We start from the raw sequence: 25635 nt of genomic DNA, 5'->3' as shown, positions 1-25635 counted from the left end.
TGCTGTTGTAGCCATAGTCATATAATAAGAGTCTGATGGGAATTTCCTCTATCCCAAATATTTTCTTGCCATCCATTCTGAATAAGTTGCTGAAATATTGTTGTAAAGTCATATCTGTGTTCTTCTTTTTTACAAAATGCACTGGCTCATCTCTTAAGAGTTTTTCCATTGTCACATGGCTGCAGTTAATTCCATAGATTTTCTCTATATCAAGCTCCATCACATCATTCCAGTCCAGAAGATTATCCAAGCCATTGATAACTTTATCTCTAATATCTTCATTAATTTCTTCAGAGATAACGTTAAATTCCAAACAGTAGATTTTATTTCTAAAATCCATAAACTCCAGATCTTTTTCCAATTCCACATTTGTTCCAATCTCCAGGGCTTGTATCTTCCCTTTATTTTTTCTTTTCTCATCTCTGATCTCATTCTCCTCTCTCACAGGATCCCCTATTTCTTTAAACTCCTGTGTCATTTTGCTCAGTTCAATTTTCAGCTCCTTACTACCCTGTCGCAGGGTTTGTTTCGTTATCTCAATCTCATCCATTATTTTCTGAAACATAGTTACTTCCAGATTCTCAGCCACTTTCTTGATTGCCATTTTTAAAACCACGAAAACAAAGCAAAACAAAAATAAAGAAAAACCACTTCTTATTTCAGCAACAATTGAGTTAATATTCCAGGCTTGATGACATCACAGTATAAACAGAGCAACCTGCCTTATCTCTCTATGTTCAAGAATGCAAAACAAATTTAGTTCCCAGCATCAAAACAGTTAGTGGCGTCGTGAAGAAGCAGATTCGTCAAAATAAAATAGACCAAAAAGAGAATAGTCCCAGACAATATAATATTCCTTGGAATAGAAATCAGGAATAGAAATCCCTCTTCTGTGTATATCTTTAGAATGCACTTCTAGGACAGCTTTTTGCGACAGAAACAGAGATAAGCTGTTAATTTCGTGGATAACAGAGAAGAGTTATAGCTCACCCAGAAGCTGTCCAAAGCCGATCAATCTGACAAATCTCCTTTTGCTGCAACAATTTAAACCAAGTAAAAAAAATAACAGAAAGAAGGGTGCTTGCCTGTTAGTCCGTTCTCTCTTTAAAGAAAAGATAAACGTATCGCTTAAGCAGATAGAGCTTGTTCGAAAGTCCGTCCGGCATTGTTGGCTGGACCTTATCTCATAAATTAATGAAATCCAGTCCTCCCAACAAAAACAGGCTTTTGAGGTTGATCTCTACGTTTCTCCCTGCCCGGGAGAAATTTCATCAGTCAAAAAAAAAATGTTCTGACTGATTTATATCTGAATAAGCTTCTTTTGAGGCGGGAGCCCGTCCCAAAAGCAGGCACAAGCGAAGTCACCCTTCCCGGAAGTCTCAAGGACTAGCCTATTCAAGAGGGCACCTGCTCAGGGGAAGGATGCCCAGCTAGGTTAGGCAAGCCAAGCTAAAGCCCGCTCCACCAATTCCCAATTCATGCCATTCTGCTCAGGGTGCCTCCTCTCACCCCCAAGAGATGCAGAAGCCATGGGGAGAGGGGAGGCACACTCAGTACATGCATAGGGGCCCACCCAGAGCTTCCCACTAACTGGTGGCAGACTTGGTGTCAGAGCTTCTGCATCCTCCTTTCACACCATGACCTCTTGCTCTTCCTCTGGTTCGGCCTGTTAGGGGGACCCTGAACCTTTGCTGCTGCTGCTGCCTCAGTTGCCCTGCCCATAGAGAGAGGAGGATGGCAGTGCAGTGGGGACAAATTTCCTCCACTCTCTCCCCCACAAAGAAAGGGCCGACATTGCTACTGCGAGGAGGCATCGGCTGACCCTTTTCCCCATGCACCCTGCTGCTCTCTGAGCTAGGCCTGCCAGGGCCCTTGTGAGCAGCTTGGGTCCTCAGTCAGCGTCCCACCTGGCCACCCGCTGACACTGGCCCTCACAGCCTTAATCATGGTCAAGCCCCTCTCACATACTATTTTTACCACTGAAACATTCATGAAACTGCAAATGACACATTTAGTCCAAAGTATAGTTGTGGCTCTCAGCTATTTATAGCTATGTTAAGGGGGAAACTCATTCAATTCACTCTCTAGCCATGAACGCTATTCTAGACAGAAGACTGAGCCTGCCTTTCCAAGTTTCTTTTTGCATGTTTTGGCCTTTGAGCCTACTGTTTCCATAGCTCCCTACATGATCCAGTGGTAACCCAGATGTACGTTTTTCTCCTACAACCAGATGTTAGAATTCTTTCCCTGTTGATTTTTCCAAAGCTGCCACCTAAAAGATAAAGGCTCTGGATGTTGCAACATTTCATGCTTGCTGCCAAAATTCTAGTTGTGTTTCTGTTTATCATGAAGTTTTATAACTTCCAACTCAAGAAGTGTAGGAACATCATGTATACTAATAAAGCATTATATATGCATATCCCCCCTTTTTTAAAAAAAGCAAAGATTTAATGCAAATAAAGTGTTTTAAAAATAGGCTTCACAAGTGTGGTCTTAGAGCACAGCCAACAATTAATTGGAAAAGTCCTTCCATTTAATGTTTTTCAGACAAAGAAAGGATCAAATGACACACAGTTTTGCCATTATTTCCAGATGTTTTTAATACAGTTCATTTCATACAGTGTACAACAAGAAGCTGGATTTATTCTCTGCCATCCTAGCCTCAGTTCAGGACTAGCTTAATTCACCACCATTTCTAGGCTCACAAAGATTTATGGACTTGGTTAGAAGGATGATCCCCATTTTCTTTAGTTTTAACTCTGCATTATTTGTCTGTATTTCTCCAGATCTAAGTTATAAGGGAACTTTATAAAGCTAATCTCTTACACTGCTTCTTATATTCTCTTTCTACTTCTCTTCTGGTTGTTTTGCCAATGATGCAGCAAGATGGATACAATTAAGTAGTATGAGTTTGTGGTAGGTGTTCTCTATATACTTGCTTTACATTAAATATGGAGGATAAATAGCATCTTCCTTTGTAGTGGTTTATAATGCATAGCAATCCACCACATTAAAGGAAAATGAAGATTTTGTGGGTTATTTTAATATAGGGATTTGGGGATTTGATGCTGATGTTCTCTTAGTCATTTTGCAAATGGAGTTCATTAGGCCACTGTTTTCTTTTTTGAAAAAATACCTCCTTCACTGAAACCTTTGACTATGTAAAAATATGTATATTTAGATTTCCCATGCACCAATGAATGAATGGTACCTTTTTATTATATGATGCTTATTACTCCAAAATCTATGTATTTGACATCTCAGTCCTGTATGGAGTTACTTGACTTCAGCTAACATATTTGCTGACCCTTAATTCTGAGTGTGATCATGATCATAAACTACATGCAAAGGAATTAATTAATCTAGTGCCAGAAATTCTGCATTATTCAGGGGTATCTGGGGATATGAAAGGTTTGAGTGCTCTTTACTAGAAGAGCTGGATTTAAATTCCTCAAATAAATAAAATGTCTACATATCATAAAAAGCAGGCCCAAATTCATATATAAATTAATGTAACACAATAGATTGGATCCAAAACAGCCCTTCTATAAAATAGAGTGTAACAGACAGAACGAGCATTACAACAACAACAACACCTTCCTGGCTCCCATAAAGACCAGCCAGCCGCATCCCATTGTGCCCTTCTCCCCCATTAGATGGGTGAGTTTCACTGGCTCCCTATTCCCGATATTAATTCAAAGAAGGAAGTGTCTTTTATACAAGCTCCAGCTGCAGCAACTACTGCAGCACTGGGTGCTGGTGAAGACCTGCCCTGGGTGTGAGTACCTGAGCATCTGGGTGTTTGCTTGTTCACCCCTTTGGGTTGCTGTCTCTCAAGAGAGCTGAAGTCACTGGTAAGTGTTGGAAGGACTGTGACCCCCTGCCTGACCCTGGATCCAAAGAGAGGCTGCAGTCAATCTTGCAGCCTCTTGCATCATTTCCTGGCTGGGTCAGGAAGCATAAAAGCCTGGCTGCCCTTGGGGAGCCCATTAGGAATTCTCAGGGGTGAGGGTGCTACCCCTTCTATTATTTTTTTAAAAAAAAAACAATCTAGAAGAGATTGGTAGTGGGGAAGGCATAAGGCTATTGTGTACTTTCTGCGCAGGGTGAGACCTGTGGAGTGAAGTGATTGGAGAAAGTCGCCAGATGCCTTCAGAGTGGGAGTCTGTAACTGTCAGAAGGCTGACCCTCCCTGGGTGTGAGATGGAGGGGAGTAGATGTGGCCTGTGTGAAAGATATCGAGTGGGTCTGACTATTTCCAATTCTGTCAGAGGCCTATTGGGATAATTTGTTCAGGTAGATTTTGTTGGTGGGATCTTGTTGAGTCCATCTCAGGTGTGTCAGAGGCGTCTCAGTAAGGAGGGACATGGGTGATGCCACTCCAGTTTCAGTGATCATGTGTAGAGGGAGGTGTAGCCATGGGGAGGTGGTGAGCTACCATAGAAGTCAAAGAAAAGACTATCTATGCCTAGTTCCTCACTCCCACTCTTCCCATGGATGGGCTTTTGTTGCTCATCTGCTATGCCCACTGGTCTATGTGTGTTCTTTAATGCCAGGTCGGTACACAATAAGCCCACACCAGAGCTTGGCAGTAACTAGTTATAAGTAACAAATTACTTGTAATTCATTACTTTTTTGAGTAACGAGTAGGTAATTCCTTTACATTTTGATTGTAATAGAACTAGGAGTAATTTTACTACTTTTGTGGAGTAATTGTAACGTTTCCAGAATTACTTTGGGGCATTACTTGGGGGGGAGCAGGGGAAGTCTTCTGCTCCTCTGATTTGTGGATGAAAATAATGTTCCTCAAACTGGGTTTCTGTGCAGTGTCGCTCTTTCCTCATGCTCTGTGGATGGGTAGAAGGTGATGAGGCAGGAGGCGGAGAGTGAGACGGGGTGGAGTGGAGAAAACAATTATTTAAAAAAACAGATAATGGTGGTGAAGAATGGAGTGGAGGGAAAAAGGATCCAGACGTCAAGAACATGGATAAAGGAGGAGAAGGAGGCAGCAGCAGAATGGAGATAAAGAACTGTGGAGGTGAAAGATGACAATGTGTGTGTGTGTGAATATTGTGTTTGCACTTGGCACACAAAGTGGCCTCCACCACCCTCTCTGGCTACTGTGCTGCATTTTCAGTGTTTTAACTTTTTTGCATCTCAGGGGAAAATGTTTGCTTGAGTGAGTGTCCCTTAGTTGGTGGCAGGGCAGGGTCTGGGAGGTGGTTAAGTGAGAGATATTATGCTGTCTGGCTGAGTGGGGGGGTTGCACTTGGTTTGACATGCAAAGATCTGAGTAGTGGCCTCAGCCTCCCTTAGGGTTGCCAGGTTCAATCCCTGAGACTGATTCTGTATATTTAGGAGAAGAGAAAGTCAGCCAAGTGCAGGTGTTCTTGCAACCCTGTAATGGGAAAAAACACAAGGTGGAATTCTCCCTCCCCCCTGCACAACTTTTAAAGATACAAAAGACCTCTTGGTTGCCAGGCCTGGGTGTCAGACCACTTCCTGGTGAAGTTTAGACTTGCAGCTCAGGTCCCCATCTGCAGAGATAGTGAACAGATTAAGATGGTCTGCCCCTGGAGACTAATCGAAGCCACAGGATTCCTGAATACCCAGAGCGATTTCCCAGTAGATAGTGCAGGTGACCCTGTTAAAGCCCTTATCACACTGTGGAATAACGAGGCGTGCTAGGCTCTTGACAAAGTTGTCTGAGCGCCCTCTTTGGCATTGTAGAGCCCAGTTTGCACCTTGGTACACCAGTGAACTAAGTGCAATGAAACAGCCTAAATGCAAGTGGCTGTTGAGCCCCAGGTCTTTCAGGGGAATTAAGGAAGGCCAGCCCCCTCAGCTAGAGCAGCAAGGGGCACAGCCAGAGGAATTTGAGACTTTCGAGGACACTGGAGGAGGGAGTGTGCTTGACACTGTGCCAGTTCCCATGGACAGTCCTCCTGCTGAAGAAGATGCGTCAACAGAACCGTTGGGGGAATCTGTGGTGCGTGCACCAATTCCAACCCCCCTGGATCCCCCTCTTGACACTTCAAATGCTTCCCTGCCTCCTGACCTCCAGCCTGCACCTATTCAGTTGATATTGTCAGATGAGCCATCGGAGGCGCACCCTCTTTCACCCCATGCCAGACGTCACGAGAAGCACACCAGTCAGAGGGAGGTTCTTTGAAGGAGTGAGAGATTGTGGGCGAAGACCTTTCCTATTTAAGGTTGTGCCCCCCTAACTGGGGTGCTGAGTCAACTTCCTTCATATGCTACAGAGTATGCTTAGGAGCTTAGTCAAGGATTGCAGTGAGTTAGTTTAGTCGAGTTAATAAGGTGTGCTGCCTTTGATGTTTCAATTACCCTAACAAAACAAGAATTACTGTCATCCTCATCTCCATCTCATGCCTCACACTCTGGGCAGGACAGTGGCAAAAGACTTGCTGTGAGGCTAATCAGGTACAAGTAAAACATCATAATTGTGCCTTATGTGTGGCAGTGAGGGCAGCAAAGAAGGCCCACTTCTCTGTAACCATCGCACCCTCAAGTAGCTGTCTAGTGGAGCTTTTCCATATTGTCAGGGTTCTGTGAACATCATCTCCAGGAAACAGAGAGTTAGACCCTTGGAGTCGCACTGTGAATTGTTTGCAAGACACTTTGAGGGTAAAGATGCTTGCATCCGTAGCAGTCTTGATGCCCCCTCCACATCTACTGTAGTCCCCAGTGAGGTGTCCAATGCAACATCTGCTGCAACTTCTTGGGATTGGTTTCAGTTGATGCAGCCTGATGACGTGGACAAGGTGTTTGCAACAATGCGGCCAGCAACATGTCCTCTTGACCCTTGCCCTTCTTGGCTTATTAAAGCTTGCTGAGGGGATTTGACTGAGTGGATCCAGGGTGTGGTCAACACATCATTGTGGGAGGGAGTGGTTCCAGCTGCCCTAAAAGAGGCAGTGATCTGACTGCTCCTGAAAAAGCCCACCTTGGACCTATTTGTTTGTGACAACTACTGCCCAGTCTCAGATACCCCCTTTTTAGGGAAGGGGGATTGAGAGGGCTGTGGCACAGCAATTGCAAGTACTCTTGGATAAAGCAGATTATCTTGACCCATTCCAATCTGGGTTCAGGCCTGGTTATGGGACTGAATCGGCCTTGGTCGCCCTGATGGATGACCTTTATTGGGAGAAAGATGGGGGAGTGTGACCCTGTTTTTCTTACTTGATCTCTTGGCAGCTTTTGATACTATTGACCATAGTATCCTTGTTAACCAACTTGGTGAGGTTGGTATTGGAGGCACTGTTTTACAGTGGTTCCGATCCTACCTCCAGAGTCATTTTCAGAGAATATCATTGGATGATTGTCTTTGGGTCCCCTGGCAGTTGTGCTGTGGGGTGCCACAGGGTACCATCTTGTCCCCCATGCTGTTTAACATCTATTAAGCCCTTGGGAGTGGTCATCAGGAGATCTGGAGTTCAGGGTTCTGGCTTTGGTGTACAAAGCCCTATGCAGTTTTTGACCAGGATATCTGAAAGATCTTCTTATCCCTTATATACCCAGTTGATCACTGTGTTCTCCAGGTGATAGCCTCCTGAAGATACCATCTTATCAGGAGCTCTGTTCTGCACAACATAGGAAAGACACTTTTAGTGTAATAGCACCTACCCTTTGGAACTCCTTCCTCTGAAATATTGGACAGGCACTATCTATGTTATCTTGTTGGCGGCTACTGAAGACCTTCCTATTTCAACAAGCCTTTTAAGTAGATACTTTATCCCAGTCTGCATCTCTGTTGGAATTGCTTTGTAAGATATTTTGAAGCTTTTTATAAAAAATATGTTTTTAAAGATGTTCTGTTTTAATATATTTTAATGTCTGTTTTTATGTTGTTTTATAGGGTTTTTAGTGTGTTTGCCACCCTGGACTCCTACTGGGAGAAAGGGTGGGATATTTTATTATTTTTATTTTTATTATTATTTTTATTATTATTATTATTATCAAAAACAAAAACAACTTCACTAAAGTCTCATGGGATCACATTGCCTAAAACAAGGGTGGGCAATCTTGTCCAGCCCGAGGGCCACATTCCCTTGGCAACTTTCTAGGGTCAGCATGCTAGTAGTGGGTGTGTCCAGAGCAAAAAGTGGGTGGGGCAACACGTGGCTCTTACTTTTCTACAGTAGACTACTTTCTAGCCACACAAATGCCAGAGTTTTTTTACAGATACACATACATGCACACACATTGCATCCTCCATCCAGCAAGAGGCTAACACATATGAGGCAAAAACACTCGAATATATAAAGCAGAGCTAGTGTGTGGTATGCCCTAGGGAGACTTGGGGGCCAGATATCGAGAACCTTCCCTGTGCTGGAGAAAGAGAGCTCAGTAAGAAATTTCCCTAAATTCTAAAAGAAGCTTCCTTCTTGTTAAATCAGAGATGAATATCTGTATGTTGTCAGCCCTGCTGAAAGGAGGTGGACGGACGAGAACAAAGCAGATGAGGAGAACTTTGAGTGGGATATTCGAGCTGGTGAGGGGTTGAGTGGGGAGTGGGACTCAGAAGGAGCCCCAGCTGTGGACTTTGACAGTTCAACCCCACCAGCTCCAGATACCCCTGTGGAGAGTCAACTTGACCAGCTGCTTTTTTCCAAGCCTGACACTTCCCCTCTTCCTGCGCCCACGTCACCAGAAGGCAGCCTTCCTCCCTTGGAGGGGTAAGATTGGATGGTGATGGAGGCTCCACCTTCATCTCATGCCAGGAGGCAAATGTGGTGTGGGAGTCAACAGCCACAGTTGAGGTGGAGTCTTCAACTGCGTGCTCGCTCCCAACAATGACAGTTGGCACACGCAAGCAGGATCCCGCTCAGCCTTACTTAAGCTGAGTGAGGGGGGAGGTGTAGTTGCTGAGTCAACGTCTTAGTGCCTCGAAGTTGTGCCTAGATAGTCCTAGAGAGATGCTCAGTTCTGAGTAAGCCATAGGTAGATTCATGAAGTGCAGTGAATTGAAACTGTCTCTTACTACAATAAAAGGGGGGAAAAACACAGTTGTGTCTTAGACTACGTTCTTTTGAGTTTGGGCAGGATACTCTAGTACAAACTGAAAGCCACTTTACACATTATACAGGGGAGAACTAGGGTTGACAGGTTAGAACCATCCCAAACCCTAAGATTTCAGGGGCAGGCCCTCATGGTGTCATGAGGGTGGGCCCTAGTGTTGTCATAGGGGCAGGCCCTAGTTATGTTATTAAGCATGATACATTCAGTATCAACCACAGTTTCTTGGAGCATACCACTCAAACAGAAAAAAAATCTCTGATTGGAAATTAAGGTAGAAATCTTAGCTAAATGAGGGTGTTTCCAGGTCCAGCTGAAGTGACGGGATCATTCCTTCTCACCTGCTTAGAGAACGTGGCTAAGGAACATTTATTCTAGTCTACTTGCTTCTGGCAAGAAGGGCTAAGTGCCCTCAGGCCAGGTCAGTCACCAGAAAACCACTGCAGGAAGAAAGCCTAGTGTTGTGGAAAACTTAGATGGGAGCACTCAGGACTAAAAATGGATGCCCCCAAAGCTACAATTCTAAACACACTTACTAATGAACTAAGCCCCATAGAACTCAACAGGACTTACTTCTGAGTAGATATTATTAGGACTGTGCTGTTGGGAAGGCTTCACTGGGGATCCTCTGCAACGATATCCATATCAATGCAAGGTAGGCAAACCCCTGCCTGGAATGCCCTGCCTGCCTTTTAACATGTCTAACTCCAAACGTCTTTACAAACTTGACTGTTCAAGGGACAGGTTTGAGCAATGAGTAAGAGTTAAGATTCTCTACTCTTTCCTGCCTACTCTGTGGGCTGCTATAAACTCACTTTAACAGCCAGCCCAATTCCAGTGAGTAATAATTGACAGAGAGAAAATACACATGGTTTGGTCTACCTTCACAGGCAGTAGATTGGGAACAACAGCAATTGCAGCCATACTTCCCAGTATGTGAATTCCCACACAGCACAACGTGAACTGGGGGCTCTAGTTAGTGCAAAATGCTGTGGCACGATTGCTGACATGAGTGAGAGACCCTGTCAGCACATAATACCTCTGCTCTGAAATCTGCACTGGTTGCTGATTTGCTACCAGACCAAGTTCAAGGTGTGCTTCCCATGTTACCAGTTGCACATAGTACTTGTTCTGCTCTTGTAGGAAATCAGTCCTTTAGTGTGGCAGCACCTATGATTTGGAACTCCCTGCCTATTAACATTAGGCAGATGCCTTTATTGTACTATTTTCAGCACCTGCTAAAAAGCATTTTTGCTTAGGCAAGCACCTGCAGCGGGGAGGAGAGCCTGGCTGGAAGTCCAGAGTCTGTGAGTTCAAATCCCCGCTCGTGTCTCCTGGGTGTCAAGGACCAGCTAAAGATCACCTCCACAGTGAGTGGCTCAGTGGTTACGTGCCCTACCACCTGTGCAGCCGTGGGCAAGCTGCATAGTCCCAAGCAGCCAAGTTGCCCCCCAGCTGGCAATTGTGGACAAGGAAGGAGCTGGTTTGTGCAGCTGTGGCAAGCTGAGCAGGCCCTAGCCAGCTGGGGAGGACTAGCATCAGAGGGAGACAATGGTAAATCCCCTCTGAATACAGCTTACCATGAACACCCTATTCATAGGGTAGCCATAAGTTGGGATTGATTGAAGGCAGTCCATTTCCATTTACCCAGGCATGTAGAAGCTATTATGTTTTGTATATGTTTTTAACTCATTGATTTTATTATTTTGAATGCTTTCAAATACCTGTCTTTAACTGTTGTTGTCAACAATTTTATTTTTTAAATTCCTTTTATAAACCGCTTTGAGGGTTTTTTTTTTTACCATAAAGCGATATAAAAATGTAAAAATAAATTTTGGAATCACTGTGGCCCCTGTGTCTCTTTCCTCTTTTAGGCACGAGGAATCTGCCTTATACCAAGTCAGGTCATTTGATGCCATCTAGCTCAGTACTGTTGAGATGGACTAGCATTGGCTCTCCAGGATTTCAGGCAATAGTCTCTTCCAGAGATTAGATTTTAGACCTTTGCACACGAAGCATGTGGCCTAGTACTGAGCTGCAGCCCTGTTTAACAAAGTATCTTTTAAAATTGTTCTTTTCAATTCACTAATGAATGCACAACATACTAGGGCAGATTTACACCATTCATTTAAAGCACATTAAACATACATTTGAAGCACATGAATCCCACTTCAAAATCCTGGGAACTGTAGTTTGTTAAGGGTGGTGGGAACTATAACTGTGAGGGGGAAACTACACTTCCCAGGATTCTTTGGGGGAAGTCATGTGCTTTAAATGTGAGTTGGATGTCCTTTAAATGTATTATGTGGATCTGCATTACTTCATAAACTTTGTCGGCATCTAAAACATTTTAATTAAATTTTAAAATGGAAATAATATACAAAGTTTACTGGGTGACCACGGGCTGTGTGCCACTCTCAAATCTGCCCCTCAGGGTAAAACAACAGAGGGGGACCATGACTACCCCAAGGAAGGGCACACTTAAAATGTAGAGGAAATAATAGTTTGTAAATAATAATTTACAACCATAGTGTGAAATCAAATACATATCAAGACATAGTATGTAGAAATATTTCTATAAACATGAATGTCAAAGATGTTTATTATTTACATGACCTATAAAGGTATTTATAGTGCAATCCTATGCATGTTTACTCAGAAGCAAGTCCTAATGTGTTCAGTGGTGCTTACTCAAACAGGGAACCATGCAGAGGACTGCAATTCAGTGATAAGGAACTTCACTCACCCAATGCAAAATTCAGAATCATGGCACTTTAAGCTGTTTTGCAACTGTTTTATACTTGTTTTATGGTTATTGGATTTTAAATGGCTTTATTTCTTGTTGTGAGCTGCCTTGGTTTCCAACCCTACCTTACAGGGTTGTTGGAAATATTCCATATACACACACACTGGAGATGTAAAAATACATACACCCCATATACTAGTTTATTGTCAAAATCAGTTGGCCATTGCAGAACATTTTTTTAAAAGAAAAGTATTAGTTTCCTGCCAAATAAAGCAGTGACACCTAAGTAAGCCCTGCCTAAGTGCTTAAAAGAAAAAGAAAAAAAGGATTGGAGTGAGCGAGAAAGATTTACAACACAATCCTTTTCTATGTTCATTGAAAAATCCCATTAATTTTCAGCACTATCCTAACCATGTGTACACAAAAGTAAGTCTTACTAAATACAATGGGGTTAGCTCCCAGGTATATGGAATTAGCATTTCACCTTTACTCCCAGAAAAGCTTAATACTGAGAAGGTTTTGAAAACAGTTATGAATAAGACAAATAAACTGCCCTATTCAACAGTCCAGAAAAATTTAAATGTGTTTGACTCCTTAATTAGAAACATTTAACACTGCAGCATATACTTTTTAAAAGCATTGTCCAAAATCAATTGAAAGATGAAGTGTATATGCCATTTTTTGCAATTAAAAAAACTGCATGTACTTTTATAATAATTATAACTAAAATTGTTTACTGTGTATGCCCACCTCTAGTGCAATCCTATGCATGTTTATGCAGAAGCAAGTCCCAATCCTGTACAGAGAAAGTACTCTTTATGCTGCTGAAAGCTGTATATTTACTGAATTCCTGATGTGAGACAAGCAGGAAAAGGAAACTGTTCTCAGAACTTGAAAAGGGGTTTAGGTATTGCCTGGGTGGTCAACAAATCTTGTCAGTCACAACCTTGACTTCACTTATTGGCTACAAACCTGAAAGGGAAGGGATTACAGCAGCCAGTAGTAACAGAAGTTGGGGGGGGGAGCGGCTGACATTTTGGTTTATATTTTTTGAGCCAGACAACCTAGAAACTTAATATATTTTTAAATGAAAGCTAAGAATCCGGAGGTTAAGGTGACTCCCCTGGAGACCTAGAGAGGACCCAAAAAGAAACAGGCGAAAACCAGAGACCTGGCAACCCTAGGGAGAACACATGCTTTCCATTTCTACCGTGTAGATGGGGAGCCATGGCCAATTCTAGGTCCCTGGTGTGCCTACCTATATCATATATGCATTGTGAAAAACCACATTTGTAGTGTGCATGCTTTATATAATGGTTGAAAAATCCCAGAGTCCTGAAAATAAAATAGCATCTGATTGTGGAAAACAGACTATTTGTTTGGATTTTTGTTATTAGCATAAAAACTGTATCAATTTAGACAGTCATTACCGAGTCAGGATATTGTGTTGTTACGGGTACAATGTCACATAATGAGAAAACAAGATAACTGACAACACATTTTATGCTCATCGTGTCAGCCACAGGTAACTAAATTAACTGCTGTCCTCTTTTTGCATGGGATCTAGGAGTCCTTTCATTTCATTTTCAAGTCTGCGTGGTATTAAGGAGCTAATTTCAAGGCAAATCCACAAGATGAAACAAAATGAGAAAAGGGAAGGCAGCACGGAACAATTTGTGGAGTTATTACCTCTCTCCCTCCTGTAATCTTTAAAGCTGCTGGTGTTGTAGTGGACTTCTGGCCACTGCCATTCTTCCTTCCCAGAAGCACTCTGGTGGCAGCAGCCAAAAAGCCCTCATAAAAGTAAGAAGCTCCCCCCCCCACTCTGGTGTAAATTTCATCTTGGGTATCAAATTGTGTCCTGACATTGTGAGTCCTGATTCGCATCTGTGTTCATTGACACAGAACATGGTGCCACCCCTGAAATGCAGAAACTATGGATTACAGACTATCACTCCAAGAAGACTACTTGTCTTTATATACATGGCCCAATACTGTGGATTGGCACTTTGCTGCCAAAACTTCTAAGACAGGATGTACAAACTGTTTCATCAGCCCAATGTCATGAATTGTGGCATTGCAAAGCTACAGGAACTATTTCAACACTAGCTGCAGGTGTAACATTATATTTTGTCTACTGGACTATAAATTCCTCTTCCTTCTGCTTCAGCACGGCAATGTATGGTGGATATGGTATTACTGACCCCATAACATGGCATTCTAATGGTTTTTCACTTCATCAGATCCATGAATGCATGCCAGCACAACATGGCGCCCCACTTAATCCTGCCTAAATGCTCAGGATGACAGAATGAGAACAAGGGTGATTTTGTACTATTTACGACAGAGATGCCTTCTAGTTTCAGGGACAGGTGACTAATATGGATCACCAATAACTTTTGTATCCAAAAGCTCCCAGACATTGTTTATAATATGCAAGGTTCCCAAACACTAGGAAGTCTTATTGGGGAAAGCATTTGCTTTAATCTATTTTAACAGGATCTGAAAAAATGGCAAATCATATCTGCAAAAGGAGAGAATGACCTTGTGCAGCTTGCTTCTTCTTGGTTACTGATTTTCCATTTGAGCTGTTCAGCTGTGTGGGAGGTGAGAGCTCAGCACTCAAGAAAATTGTATACAAATATTTTCAGTGCAGATCATGAATCCTCAGCATTAGTGGTCTGGGTAGACATATGAACCTCTGCTGTTGTGTTCTTAATCTCCATCTAACTTTCACATATAAACAGGCAATTGTATGTGATAGCAAACGGGAAAAGGTTATCATTTAAGCCAATTTAAAGTTCTTTGGACTTTTTCACAGTAACCCTCTCTGAAGTATGCAATCCTATGCAGACACAAAGGGGCTTACTCCTCACAGATAGACTGTATGTCAAGAAAATAATTAACTGAGTCTCTGTAAATCATTCATTGGCGATCACTAGTGGCCGAATAAAATTGTCTTCCAGGGTAAGGTCTTTAACAGTGGGTCTGTAAGTAACTGTGGAGGCCAATACTGGATCCACACAGCCTCCCACAGTGGGGACATAGGTTTCCAGATGGAAGATGGTCATGATGAGGATTTGCTTGACGTGCCTTCCACTTAGCTCGTTTGTCCCTTTCACCCTGTACTCGTGCTTCTTCAAAGTCCATAGCACCTTTGATAATGGCCAACCTCCAATTGGGATGCTCAGGAGCCAAGGCTTCCCAGTTCTCGATGCTTATGTTACATTTTCTTTAGATTAGCATTGATAACATCTTTAAACCTCTTTTGCTGTCCACCGATATTCCGTTTTCCATCCTTAAGTTGGGAGTAAAGTAGCTGCTTTGGAAGACGGTGACCAGGCATTTGGACAACATGGCTGGTCCAGCGAAGTTGATGTTGGAGGATCATTGTTTCAACACTGGTGGTCTTTGCTTCTTCCAATATGCTAACATTAGTCCACCTATCTTCCCAAGTAATTTGCAGAATTTTCCGGAGGCAGCGTTGGTGGAATCTTTCAAGAAGTTGGGAGTGGCGTTTATAGATAATACAGTAAGGTGGGTAGTACAATGGCTTTGTAAATAAGCATTTTGGTCTCTCTGCGAATATCCCAATCCTCAAACACTCTACGCTTCATTTGGGAGAATGCAGCACTCGCAGAGCTCAGATGATGCTGAATTTCAGTGTTTATGTCAGCTTTTACAGAGAGCTGGCTGCCAACATAAGAAAAGTGATGGACATTCTCCAGCGTTGCACCATTAAGCTGGATCGACGGTGCTACAGAGGGATTGGTTCGCACTTGCTGATGAAGCGCTTTGGGTTTTTTGATGTTAAGTGAGAGGCCAAGCTTTTCATATGCTTCTGCAAAGCCATTTAGGATAGTTTGAAGATCTTCCTCTGAATGTGAGCAGACTACATTATCGTTGGCATATTAAAGTTCTGTGACAGAGGTTGTAATTACTTTACTTTTTGCTTTCAGCCTACTGAGATTAAAAAGCTTTCCATCTGTTCGATATGCAATTTCTATGCCAGTGGGAAGTTTCCCCTCAATGAGGTGTAGAATCATAGCAATAAAGATATCAAATAAGGTAGGGGCAATGACACATCCCTGTTTGACACCTGATCCCAATTTGAATGAATCACTTTGAGAGCCATTGTTTTCCAAAATTGTTGCCGTCATGTTGTCATGGAGGAATCACAAAATATTCACAAATTTATCAGGGCATCCGATTTTCAGAAGGATGGTCCAGAGAGCAGTTCGATTTACAGTATCAAAGGCCTTAGTCAGATCAATAAACACCATATACAGAGGTCTGTTTTGCTCCCTGCATTTTTCTTGAAGCTGTCGTGCAGTGAAGATCATGTCCACTGTCCCCCTGGAAGGGCGGAAACCATTTTCGGATTCAGGGAGGATGTCTTCTGAGATAGGTAGGAGGTAATTTGCAAGGATCCTTGCAAGGATTTTACCTGTGGTAGCTACAAGAAATGTGCCTTGGTAGTTCCCACAACCTGTTCTATCACCCTTCTTGAAAAGAGTGATAATTATGGCATCCCTAAAGTCTTCCGGGATCTCCGCCCTCATCCAGATTTTTTTGATGAGCTTATGAAGTTGTTGTGTAAGTTCAGGCCCACCTTCTTTAAAGACTTCAGCAGGAATCCCATCAGGCCCACTAGCTTTGTTATTCTTCATTTGATTTATGGCTTTACTGACTTCATCCAAATTAGCGGATACTGCAAGCTCATCTCTAATTAGTTGTTGCGGGATTTGCGAGAAGACCTCATCAGCCACAATAGAATTACGATTAAGGAGGTCGTGGTAATGCTCTTTCCAACGCAGTGCAATAGACTCTTTGTCCTTTAGAAGTTTGGTACCATCTATTGAACGTAAGGGATTTGTACCATAATTTGTTGGTCCATAGATGGGCTTTGTGGCATTAAAAAAGCCCCGTGCATCATGAGCATCTGCAAAGTGCTGGATTTCTTGAGCTTTCTTTATCCACCAGGTGTTCTTAAGTTCTCTAGTTCTTCTTTGGACCTCAGTCTTTGCACTGGCATAGATTTTTTTTCTTAGCAGCACAGTTAATTTTGTTTGCCATATCTGAAAGGCTTTCCTTTTCTTGTCGATGATATGTTCAATCTCACTGTCATTCTCATCAAACTAGTCCTGATGTTTCTTAGTTTGGTATCCAATAGTTTGTTCACATGCTGCAATAATGGAAGTCTTTAGTTTAATCAAGTGTTCCTCAATGTTTTCAGGGAGTTCCGTCGGTAGACGTTTCTTGAGAGTTGTTTGAAAGCAGGCTCACTTAATAGGATCTTGAAGGGTGTGGATGTTCATTTTATGCCTTGGTTTTCTTCCTTGGAGCCTACGCTGAGGAACAATATTAATGGCCATAGTGGATTAAATTAATAGGTGATCTGTCCAGCAGACATCGGCACTCGTCATGGCCCTGGTGAGGAGTACATCACGATGATCTCTGGCACAGACAATTACGTAATCCAGGAGATGCCAGTGCTTCAACCGAGGGTGCTTCCATGATGTTTTAAATTTATCATTCTGGCGAAAGAGTGTGTTTGTAATGACAAGATTATGCTCTGCACATTTAGTCAGAAGTAGAATTCCATTCAGGTTGCTATTGCCAACTCCTTCTTTCCCAATGGTTTCTGGCCATAAATCAAAATCACGCCCAACTCTTGCATTGAAATTGCCCAGGCCTTAGGTATCTCTGATAAGATGGTGTCCAGCTGGATATAAAAATTTTCCTTGATGTCTTCATCAGCATCTAGTGTTGGTACATAAGCACTTAGAATAGTTGCCTGCTGGTTTTTGGTGAGTTTTAATCGGAGAGTTGAGAGTCGCTCATTAATGCCAGTAGGAACTTCTGACAAGAGCTTCACAAGATCATTTTTAATAGCAAAGCCTCCTCCATGTATTCATCATTCTTGTTCAGCCAGTCCTTTCCAGAATAAGGTGTAACCTCCTTTTTCATCTTTCAATTGTCCCTCTCCTGCTCTTCGAGTTTCTTGGAGTGCTGCTATGTCAATATTAAAATGTCTCAACTCCCTCGCGATGATGGCAATCCTGCGTTCAGGATGTTCACTATCTGTATTGTGCAGCAATGTCCATATATTCCATGTTCCAAAGTTCATTTGTCTTTTGCGACCGCTAAGTGGTAACCCCACTGGACGCAGTGATCCAGTCAGGGAGAGAGATGAGGAAGACTACGTTTAGGGCACCTTTTCTAGCCCCCTCCCTATATGGGGCGAGCAGAGTGGATCCTGAATAGGACTGCTCAGTCATGGATACAGCTGCCGAACTACTCAACTGCCTCAGTCCTTGAGCCAGGACGACTGAGTCTGTATCCACCGCCCATGTGCCGGTCCATGACTACGGGCTTCCGGATTTCACAGTCCTGCCCCGATTGCCATTCGCTGATCACCATGGGACGTTTGGTTTGGTTGGAAGACGCCTGTGTGTGAATTTGTTTTATGTGGGGAGATCGGCGCACGACAATCAACACACAATCTTGACAGAAAAAGGCTTTGATCCAATGGCATGGATACCACAACAATTGGAAGTCTTTTATCTGTTGCAGCCTTCACAGCTGTTGTAACATACACATTGTTATCCTCCGCCTGTTCTGCTGTTGAGGACTTTCTTGGATCGTTCTTTGTCTGGTTCCCCTCCCTTGACCTTACTGCCATGGGTGACCCTGCTGGGAGTACATTACTCCCGATGGCATTGCTCACAGGGTTCATTGGAACACACAAGCCCACTCACCACTGCAAGGTGACGATCCAGTGAGGGGTCTCTGTAAATACACCATGGCAATAGGCATATATAGAACATTGGAGCTAGTTAATACCTTTACTCTTCAGTATTGAGGCTCAAATAAATGGCAGCATAAATAGTTTTATCATGTTTTATCTTTAGTTGACCCGTGTTTTTCCTATATTTTTAACTGTTTTTATTGTATGGGGTTTTTTATTTGTTGTAAACTGCTTTTAAAACAATGAAATAGCAGTATACAAATATTTTATATTTATATATTTATAAATATAAATAAATATATAAATATAAAGTGGCAGTGGACATTGTAGATTGTCTGTATCCTAGTCTTTTCCCCAGTCTCAGAGAATTTTGGGATGCCAATCAAGCTCTAGCAGCACCTTCAGGTCCATATTGGAAATAGTCACGTGGCCATTCTTTCTTTAAAGTGAACATATCATGTTTTATGAATATTTGTGTACAAAATAGGATATTAATTACAGCTAAAGGTAAAATAGCATACCAAAAGTTTAAGGAGCTAGAAGAAATAATAACCTAGGAAAAAGATATTAGCAACATCGGAAATCATTATTAAATAGCAATCAAATACACCCACTGTTGTATTTGGCCCATAGATGCCTTTTCAGATTAATTCTTTCCATTTGCAATGTAGCAAAAAATCTTGTTTATTTAAAGCTTTTAGGATTATTGTATTTCCTTTTTTAATAATCCAGATGAGAGAGAACTAATGGAGATAAACAGATTATGCAATATGCTTCAAATGCTTTGAATGGTTTAGGGCCTGAATCTCTTATTTTTAATCATTTTGGACAACAGCACCACCCAAGTCTTTGACAAGCACTCTTTACTTTCTCCCATAGAATTAATCCATTTACTCTTATGGAGAAAAAGTAAATAGGCTGAAAGAATGCTAAAACCCCACCATAACTCCTGATGGGCCAAACATTAATGCCCTGTGCTTCCAAGTCCTGTAGTGGCAGCTGGTGCCCTCTAAAACAGGTGGAGCTGCTATGAGGTCTCACAGGTCACAGGGGCATGGCCAAGGGCTGGTTTTCTTCCTACCGTGCATTGAAATGTGGATGCTTAAACAATGCTGTTTTACAAATAGAACCTAAAAAAACTGAAAAGTGCCTGACGTTAGTTTAGAAGAGGTCCACAAAAGACAATAAAATTATTGATAAAACAAAATGAGCATTGTATATATATAATGGTTAGAGCACTGGACTATGATTTGGAATATCCCCACTCAGCCATGAACAACACTATAAACTCTTTTAAACAACTCTCTCCGTCTTTTAAACAACTCTCTCTGTCTGCCTACCTACACACAGACAATTTAGTGACCACTCTTTTCATTCAAGCTGCATCTGGTTAGATGAAAAATATCAATCACCCTTCCCACACAGACACACAGGGTGATCCATTTGGGTCCTGTGTTTTCCTCCTCTGCCTCTCCCTCCCCCTTCAAGTCAGCAAAAGGCCCATAAGGCGCAAAGCATGCCCCACCCATGCTACTCTGGTTTTTTTCACCTTGCTCCCCACACAGTAACATACACTCACCCACCTATTCTGTACAATCAAATACTGAACTGGACTCACACAGAAATTTTGCTGCTGCTTTAAAAGGCTGGCTGCAGAGAGAAAAATCATGGTTCCTACTGCTTTAGTGTGCTGCTTGCAAAAGCAAGGAAATAGCAACACAAACTCGGAGGGGAGCCAATGCAGATTGCAAATGCATGCATCTGATTGGCTCAGATTGAAATACATTGGGGAGGTTCTTCATAGTCCTGTCCTAATGCTGTAGAATTTCCAATGCATTTCTGAGGGACACCCCCCCCCCGATTGGTTAGAGCTTATTCTAAGGGAAATAAAATCAAAATGGAGGTACTAGAGATGCTGAGGGGAACCCTGCCCTGCCTAAGGTGCTGCTATCATAATTTTACCTCTGGAGACAAGGGTGGGACCATAGCAATTATTGTGATTGTGCTATCCAGAGATTATTGGCAAGAACAGAAGATGGACAGAAACAAGTCCAGAGTGTCTGTAAATGTGAGGTACTGTATTGAATATGAATGTAAGGAACAGAGAAGGGACTATAGGTTTATGGTGGTTAGGGTGACCCCACCTGCCATTAATGAGGGTCCTCCACTGTGACACTTTGCCATCCTTCACAGAATTGTAATGGAACCATTCAGTTTTCTGGGGGAAAGAAAAGAGCCACTGATAGTCAACTGGAATTGAGGGAAACCTTGTGACCCTAGTGTTGGTGAAAAAGCAACAGTTCAATTAAATGCTTTCTGCCATTGAAATAACTAGATACCTCCATCAGGCAGAAGGAAAAGCTGGGGTATGCTTCAGAACCCCATCTCTCCCAAATCAGGAATATAGGACACTGCTTTAAATTGAGTCAGACCATTAGTATGTCTAGCTCAGTATTATCTTCATTCACTGTCAGTGGCTCTTCAGGATTTCAGGCAGGAGTCTTCCCCACCCCTACCTGTAGATATTAGGGATTGAACCTATGACCTTATCAATGAGAAGCATGGAATTAATCACCCTGCCCCAGAGATTATAACACTGACTCTCTGCTGGCTGACTGATTGCATGCAGGTACCTGAGATACATGAGTACAGCCACACTGGCAAACTGCTGCTGCCTATACATTCAGCTGGATTGGGGCTAGTATAAATTCAAATGTTTTTTTAAAAAAATGTATTAAACTCTGCAGAGTTTAAAATAAGAAAAAGTTCCTGCCCATGTCTCAGAATCAAGAGTAACAGAGAAGGAGGGATATGGGAAGGCAGAGTTACAAGAAAATACAGATACTTTAGCCTGTTTATATTTCATTGAATGCTATACTATAAGAGCAAAGAAACTTTCAAAAAGTCTCAAGAGGAGGTGAAGAGAAAAGTAATTATAGTTAAGCTTTTTTATTATAATTTCAAAGAGAAAAAGCTATTAAAAGTCATTGAAGTGTGTTGAACTGGTACTTTGGGAGACCAGGGTTCAAATTCCTGCTTGGCCATGAAGTTTACTGGGTAACCTTGGGCCAGTCGCTGTCTCTCAACCTAACCTACCTCACAGGGTTGTTGTGTTTGATGAAATCAGGAGAACTATATTTGTACACCACCTTGAATTCCAATAAATGAAGAGAAATAAAATTTGAGAGAGGGAAACATACAATTTTTTAAAAGTTCCTTTAATATGGAAGAAACTGAATTAGTGATGGTTATATTCAGGAGGTATGTTACAGGTTTATGAAGAAGCAAGCCCAAAACAGCATGTTTGACTGAGATATTGGGCCTAACAAAACAAAAAAAAAGTTTTTAGATTGCTAGCTAAACGTTTCTTTCTAAACTTACTTGCATTTTTATCATTTCTTAATAGGTAAATTGTATACATGTTAAATTGTATATTATGCACATGCATTTGATTCTAACCAAAGCACTCAATGAATGACCCATCAAACAAAGAATCAGATGAAGCATGCACATCTTCAATGTTGGCATTTTTCAGTGAAGGTGCTGAACTGTGAATGGCTATTATCAGCTCAGTCAATCAGTGTCTTGCTGGTGAAGTATTGAAACACTTATCTTGCCTATAGCTGTCACTTGTTCTTTAATCCGCTGTGAATAAAACTGACATGACATATGCTGGGGGAGGGGGTGAACCTGTTTCTTTTCTTTCTTTCAATTTTGCAGTACTACAAAATCAGAATTGGGTCTGGAGTGTCTGTTTTCACTAAAAACACACAGACATAGAATGTTCAAGTTGGCTTTGGAAGTGCTGAGGAAGGAAAAGGAAATGAACTCTCTGTGTTCTGCCAGTTTAATTCAAAATTAATTTGGCATTTTAACCTGAGCACCAGACTATTGATTCTATCTTTCCATTTAATAGCATGCAGTAGCAGCAAATGACAGAGGCTGAGATGGATCCAGATTGTTTTAATAGGACCTTTCTAAGGTACTTATTTCTGGTATCCAACTAGACATTCTTTGCTTTCTTTGTCACAGACTTAACCAAAATTGCCACAATGACTAAAGTGAATTATATGAAATACAAGACTTATAAGAAATAAAGCTATGTAATTTTGTGCCACCTTGACACTTAACAGTTGTGATTCAGAACCATGAATTGGGAGTTCTGTTTTATTTGTGCAGAAATTAAATCAATCTCACAGACTAAGGGTGCAATCCAACTCATATTTATGCTGGGCTGAGAGGAGTTGGATATGGCAGACCCCCGGCTCAGCCAGCAGGGTCCCGGCGCCGCTGGCAGAAGCCCCTCACCCCGGCTCAGCTTCAACGGAGCTGGGATCCTGCTGGCTCAACCAGGGGTCTGCCAGGGAAGCCCAGCCCAGCAGAAGGAGTGCCAGCAGAAGCTGGCATCACGCCTGAAAAAGGGGTGTTCCAGTGGCATGTTGGAGGAAACACTGAGGGGCACTTACAGAGCATCCAACTCCCGTTCCAAGTGCTCCTACGGGTCCCAACCCAGGCCAAAGTTACACAGAGAAAAAGGTCAGTCTCAGAAAAGAATTATAGTGGAAGTCTGTGGTGAGTGCTTACTCCCTAGCAGGAGTATTTGTGAGAGCCAGCTTTTACTTTCCAGTCCCCACACACAACTCCCAGCTGAGTCCATGGTCAGCTAGCCTGGAAGCTCCTGAACAGCAATTGATGCCGCAGACCTTCCTGCAGGCTCCTTCTCCACCGGCACCCCTTCTGCAGGCTTCCCATGAGTTGGATTGCTCTGCCCCTCAAGTTTTTATTTGCATATACACTCAAATTGCTACCCCATCCTTTTTAAAGGCAGAACAGCACAGCTTGCTATAGCATGGGACGCAGTTGAATTATGTTCTTGCAGAATCACTAATTCTCCCCATTCACAATCAGTTGTGGTAAATATTTTAGGTATTGAGAACAAGTGGTCCTTAGCCAGAGAATTGAAAGAATAATCCAGGATTTTTCAAACCTCAAGCAGAAGTTGTGGATATATGAACTGGACCTGCAAGGTGACAGGAAATAATTTAGCCTAAGGCTTACTCGGGCACCATGATTGCCTTTTCTCAAACAAAGCTGACATCACATCTGTTGGGTTTTCTCCTTTTCAGTAGTGATCCACTTTCAGTATAACAATTTGTATTTACAGATTGACTTGCAGATTGGTCTACATCTATATGTATAAGTGCCACATGAGGATTGTAAAATTTCACTGATCTATGAACAAATTTATTGGATCCTATGCCACTCCTGCTGGGAGGAAGGGTGGGATATAAATCAAATAATAAATAAATAAATACTGTTAATGGATTTCGTTCAGGAAAACTTGAGTTAATGACTAATGACCATGTGCGCCCTCTCTGCTGCAGAGCTCAATTGGCTCCTTAGTATACCTCGGAGTTAAGAGTGATGAAGCAAGATAGGAGATGGCTTGAGTGCAAATGGAGACGAACTCCCGACGCCTGTAATCATGCACTTGTGAAGGCCTCTACCAAACTCTATGTGAAGGCAGTGAGAGCAGCAAAGAAGCAGTACTTTGCAGCCTCCATTCAGTCATCTTCTAACTGCCCAGCGGAACTTTATAAAGTTGTCCGGGGACTTTTACATTCTGGTCCTCAGGACGCAATGATACCATCAATAGCCCGCTGTAACGAGTTTGCGAGACACTTCCAAGACAAGATCATGAACATCCGCCGGGACCTTGACTCCAATATTGTTGCAGTTGAATCTAATGAGGTGTCCGGAGCACAGTCCTGTCCTGTTTTATTGGATGAGTTTCAGTTGGTACAGCTCGAGGATGTTGACAAAGTGCTTGGACAGGTGCGGGCGACCACTTCTGCTCTGGATCCTTGCCCCTCGTGGCTAATAAAAGCTAGCAGAAATGGAACAGCCGGCTGGGCCAAGGAGGTGATTAATGCCTCTTTACGAGAGGGAGTGGTCCCACTCTGCCTAAAGCAGGCGGTGGTGAGACCGCTCCTAAAAAAAACCTCCTTGGACCCCGACAATCTTGACAACTATAGACCAGTAGCAAATGTTCCTTTTCTGGGCAAGGTCCTAGAGCGTGTGGTCGCTCGCCAGCTCCAGGCTCTTTTGGATGAAACTGATTATCTGGATCCATTTCAATCGGGCTTTCGGCCGGGGTTTGGTACAGAAACGGCCTTGGTCGCCCTGTATGATGACCTCTGTCGGGAGAAAGACAGAGGGAGTGTAACTCTGTTGGTTCTCCTTGATCTCTCAGCGGCTTTTGATACCATCGACCATGGTATCCTTCTGGGGTGACTTGCGGATTTAGGAGTTGGAGGCACTGCTTGGCAGTGGCTGTGCTCCTACCTCGAGAACCGTCTCCAGAAGGTGGTGCTTGGGGAGCATTACTCGAGACCCTGGGTACTCCAATATGGGGTCCCGCAGGGCTCAGTTCTGTCCCCCATGCTCTTTAATATCTATATGAAGCCGCTGGGAGAGGTCATTAGGAGTTTTGGAGTGCATTTTCAGCAATATGCTGATGATACGCAGCTCTATTTCTCCTTTTCATCTTCTTCAGGTGAGGCTGTTGATGTACTAAACCGCTGCCTGGTCGCGATAATGGTCTGGATGAGAGCTAATAAACTGAGACTCAATCCTGACAAGACTGAGATGCTGTTGGTGGGAGGACCCTAAGCCCAGATGGTTGATGTCCGACCTACCCTAGATGGGGTTACACTCCCCCTAAAGGGGCAGGTCCGTAGTTTGGGGATCTTATTAGATCCGCTCCTGTCTCTGGAGGCTCAGGTAGCCTCGGTGGCACGGAATGCGTTCTACCAGCTTCGGCTGGTAGCCCAACTACGACCCTATCTGGACAGGGAGAACCTTGCCTCAGTTATCCATGCTCTGGTAACCTCTAGATTGGATTACTGTAATGCACTCTATGTAGGGTTACCTTTGAAGACGGTTCGGAAACTTCAGCTAGTGCAGAATGCTGCGGCCAGAGTTCTTACTCGGACTAAAAGATCTGATCATATAACCCCTGTCCTGGCCCAGCTGCACTGGCTACCAATACGTTTCCGGGCCAGATTCAAAGTGTTGGTTCTTACCTATAAAGCCCTTA

General features: G+C 42.8%; 1 protein-coding gene across 8 annotated transcripts in view; it reads left to right on the top strand.

Annotated features, from left to right (window-relative positions):
* The window catches only part of ROBO1 (roundabout guidance receptor 1), a 1232929-nt gene that overhangs the window by 524883 nt on the left and 682411 nt on the right, over positions 1–25635 (top strand). The window lies entirely within an intron of this gene.

Source organism: Rhineura floridana, chromosome 5 (assembly GCF_030035675.1).
Source record: "Rhineura floridana isolate rRhiFlo1 chromosome 5, rRhiFlo1.hap2, whole genome shotgun sequence".
Classification (NCBI taxonomy): domain Eukaryota; kingdom Metazoa; phylum Chordata; class Lepidosauria; order Squamata; family Rhineuridae; genus Rhineura; species Rhineura floridana.
This window is presented reverse-complemented; position numbering and strand designations above follow the sequence as displayed.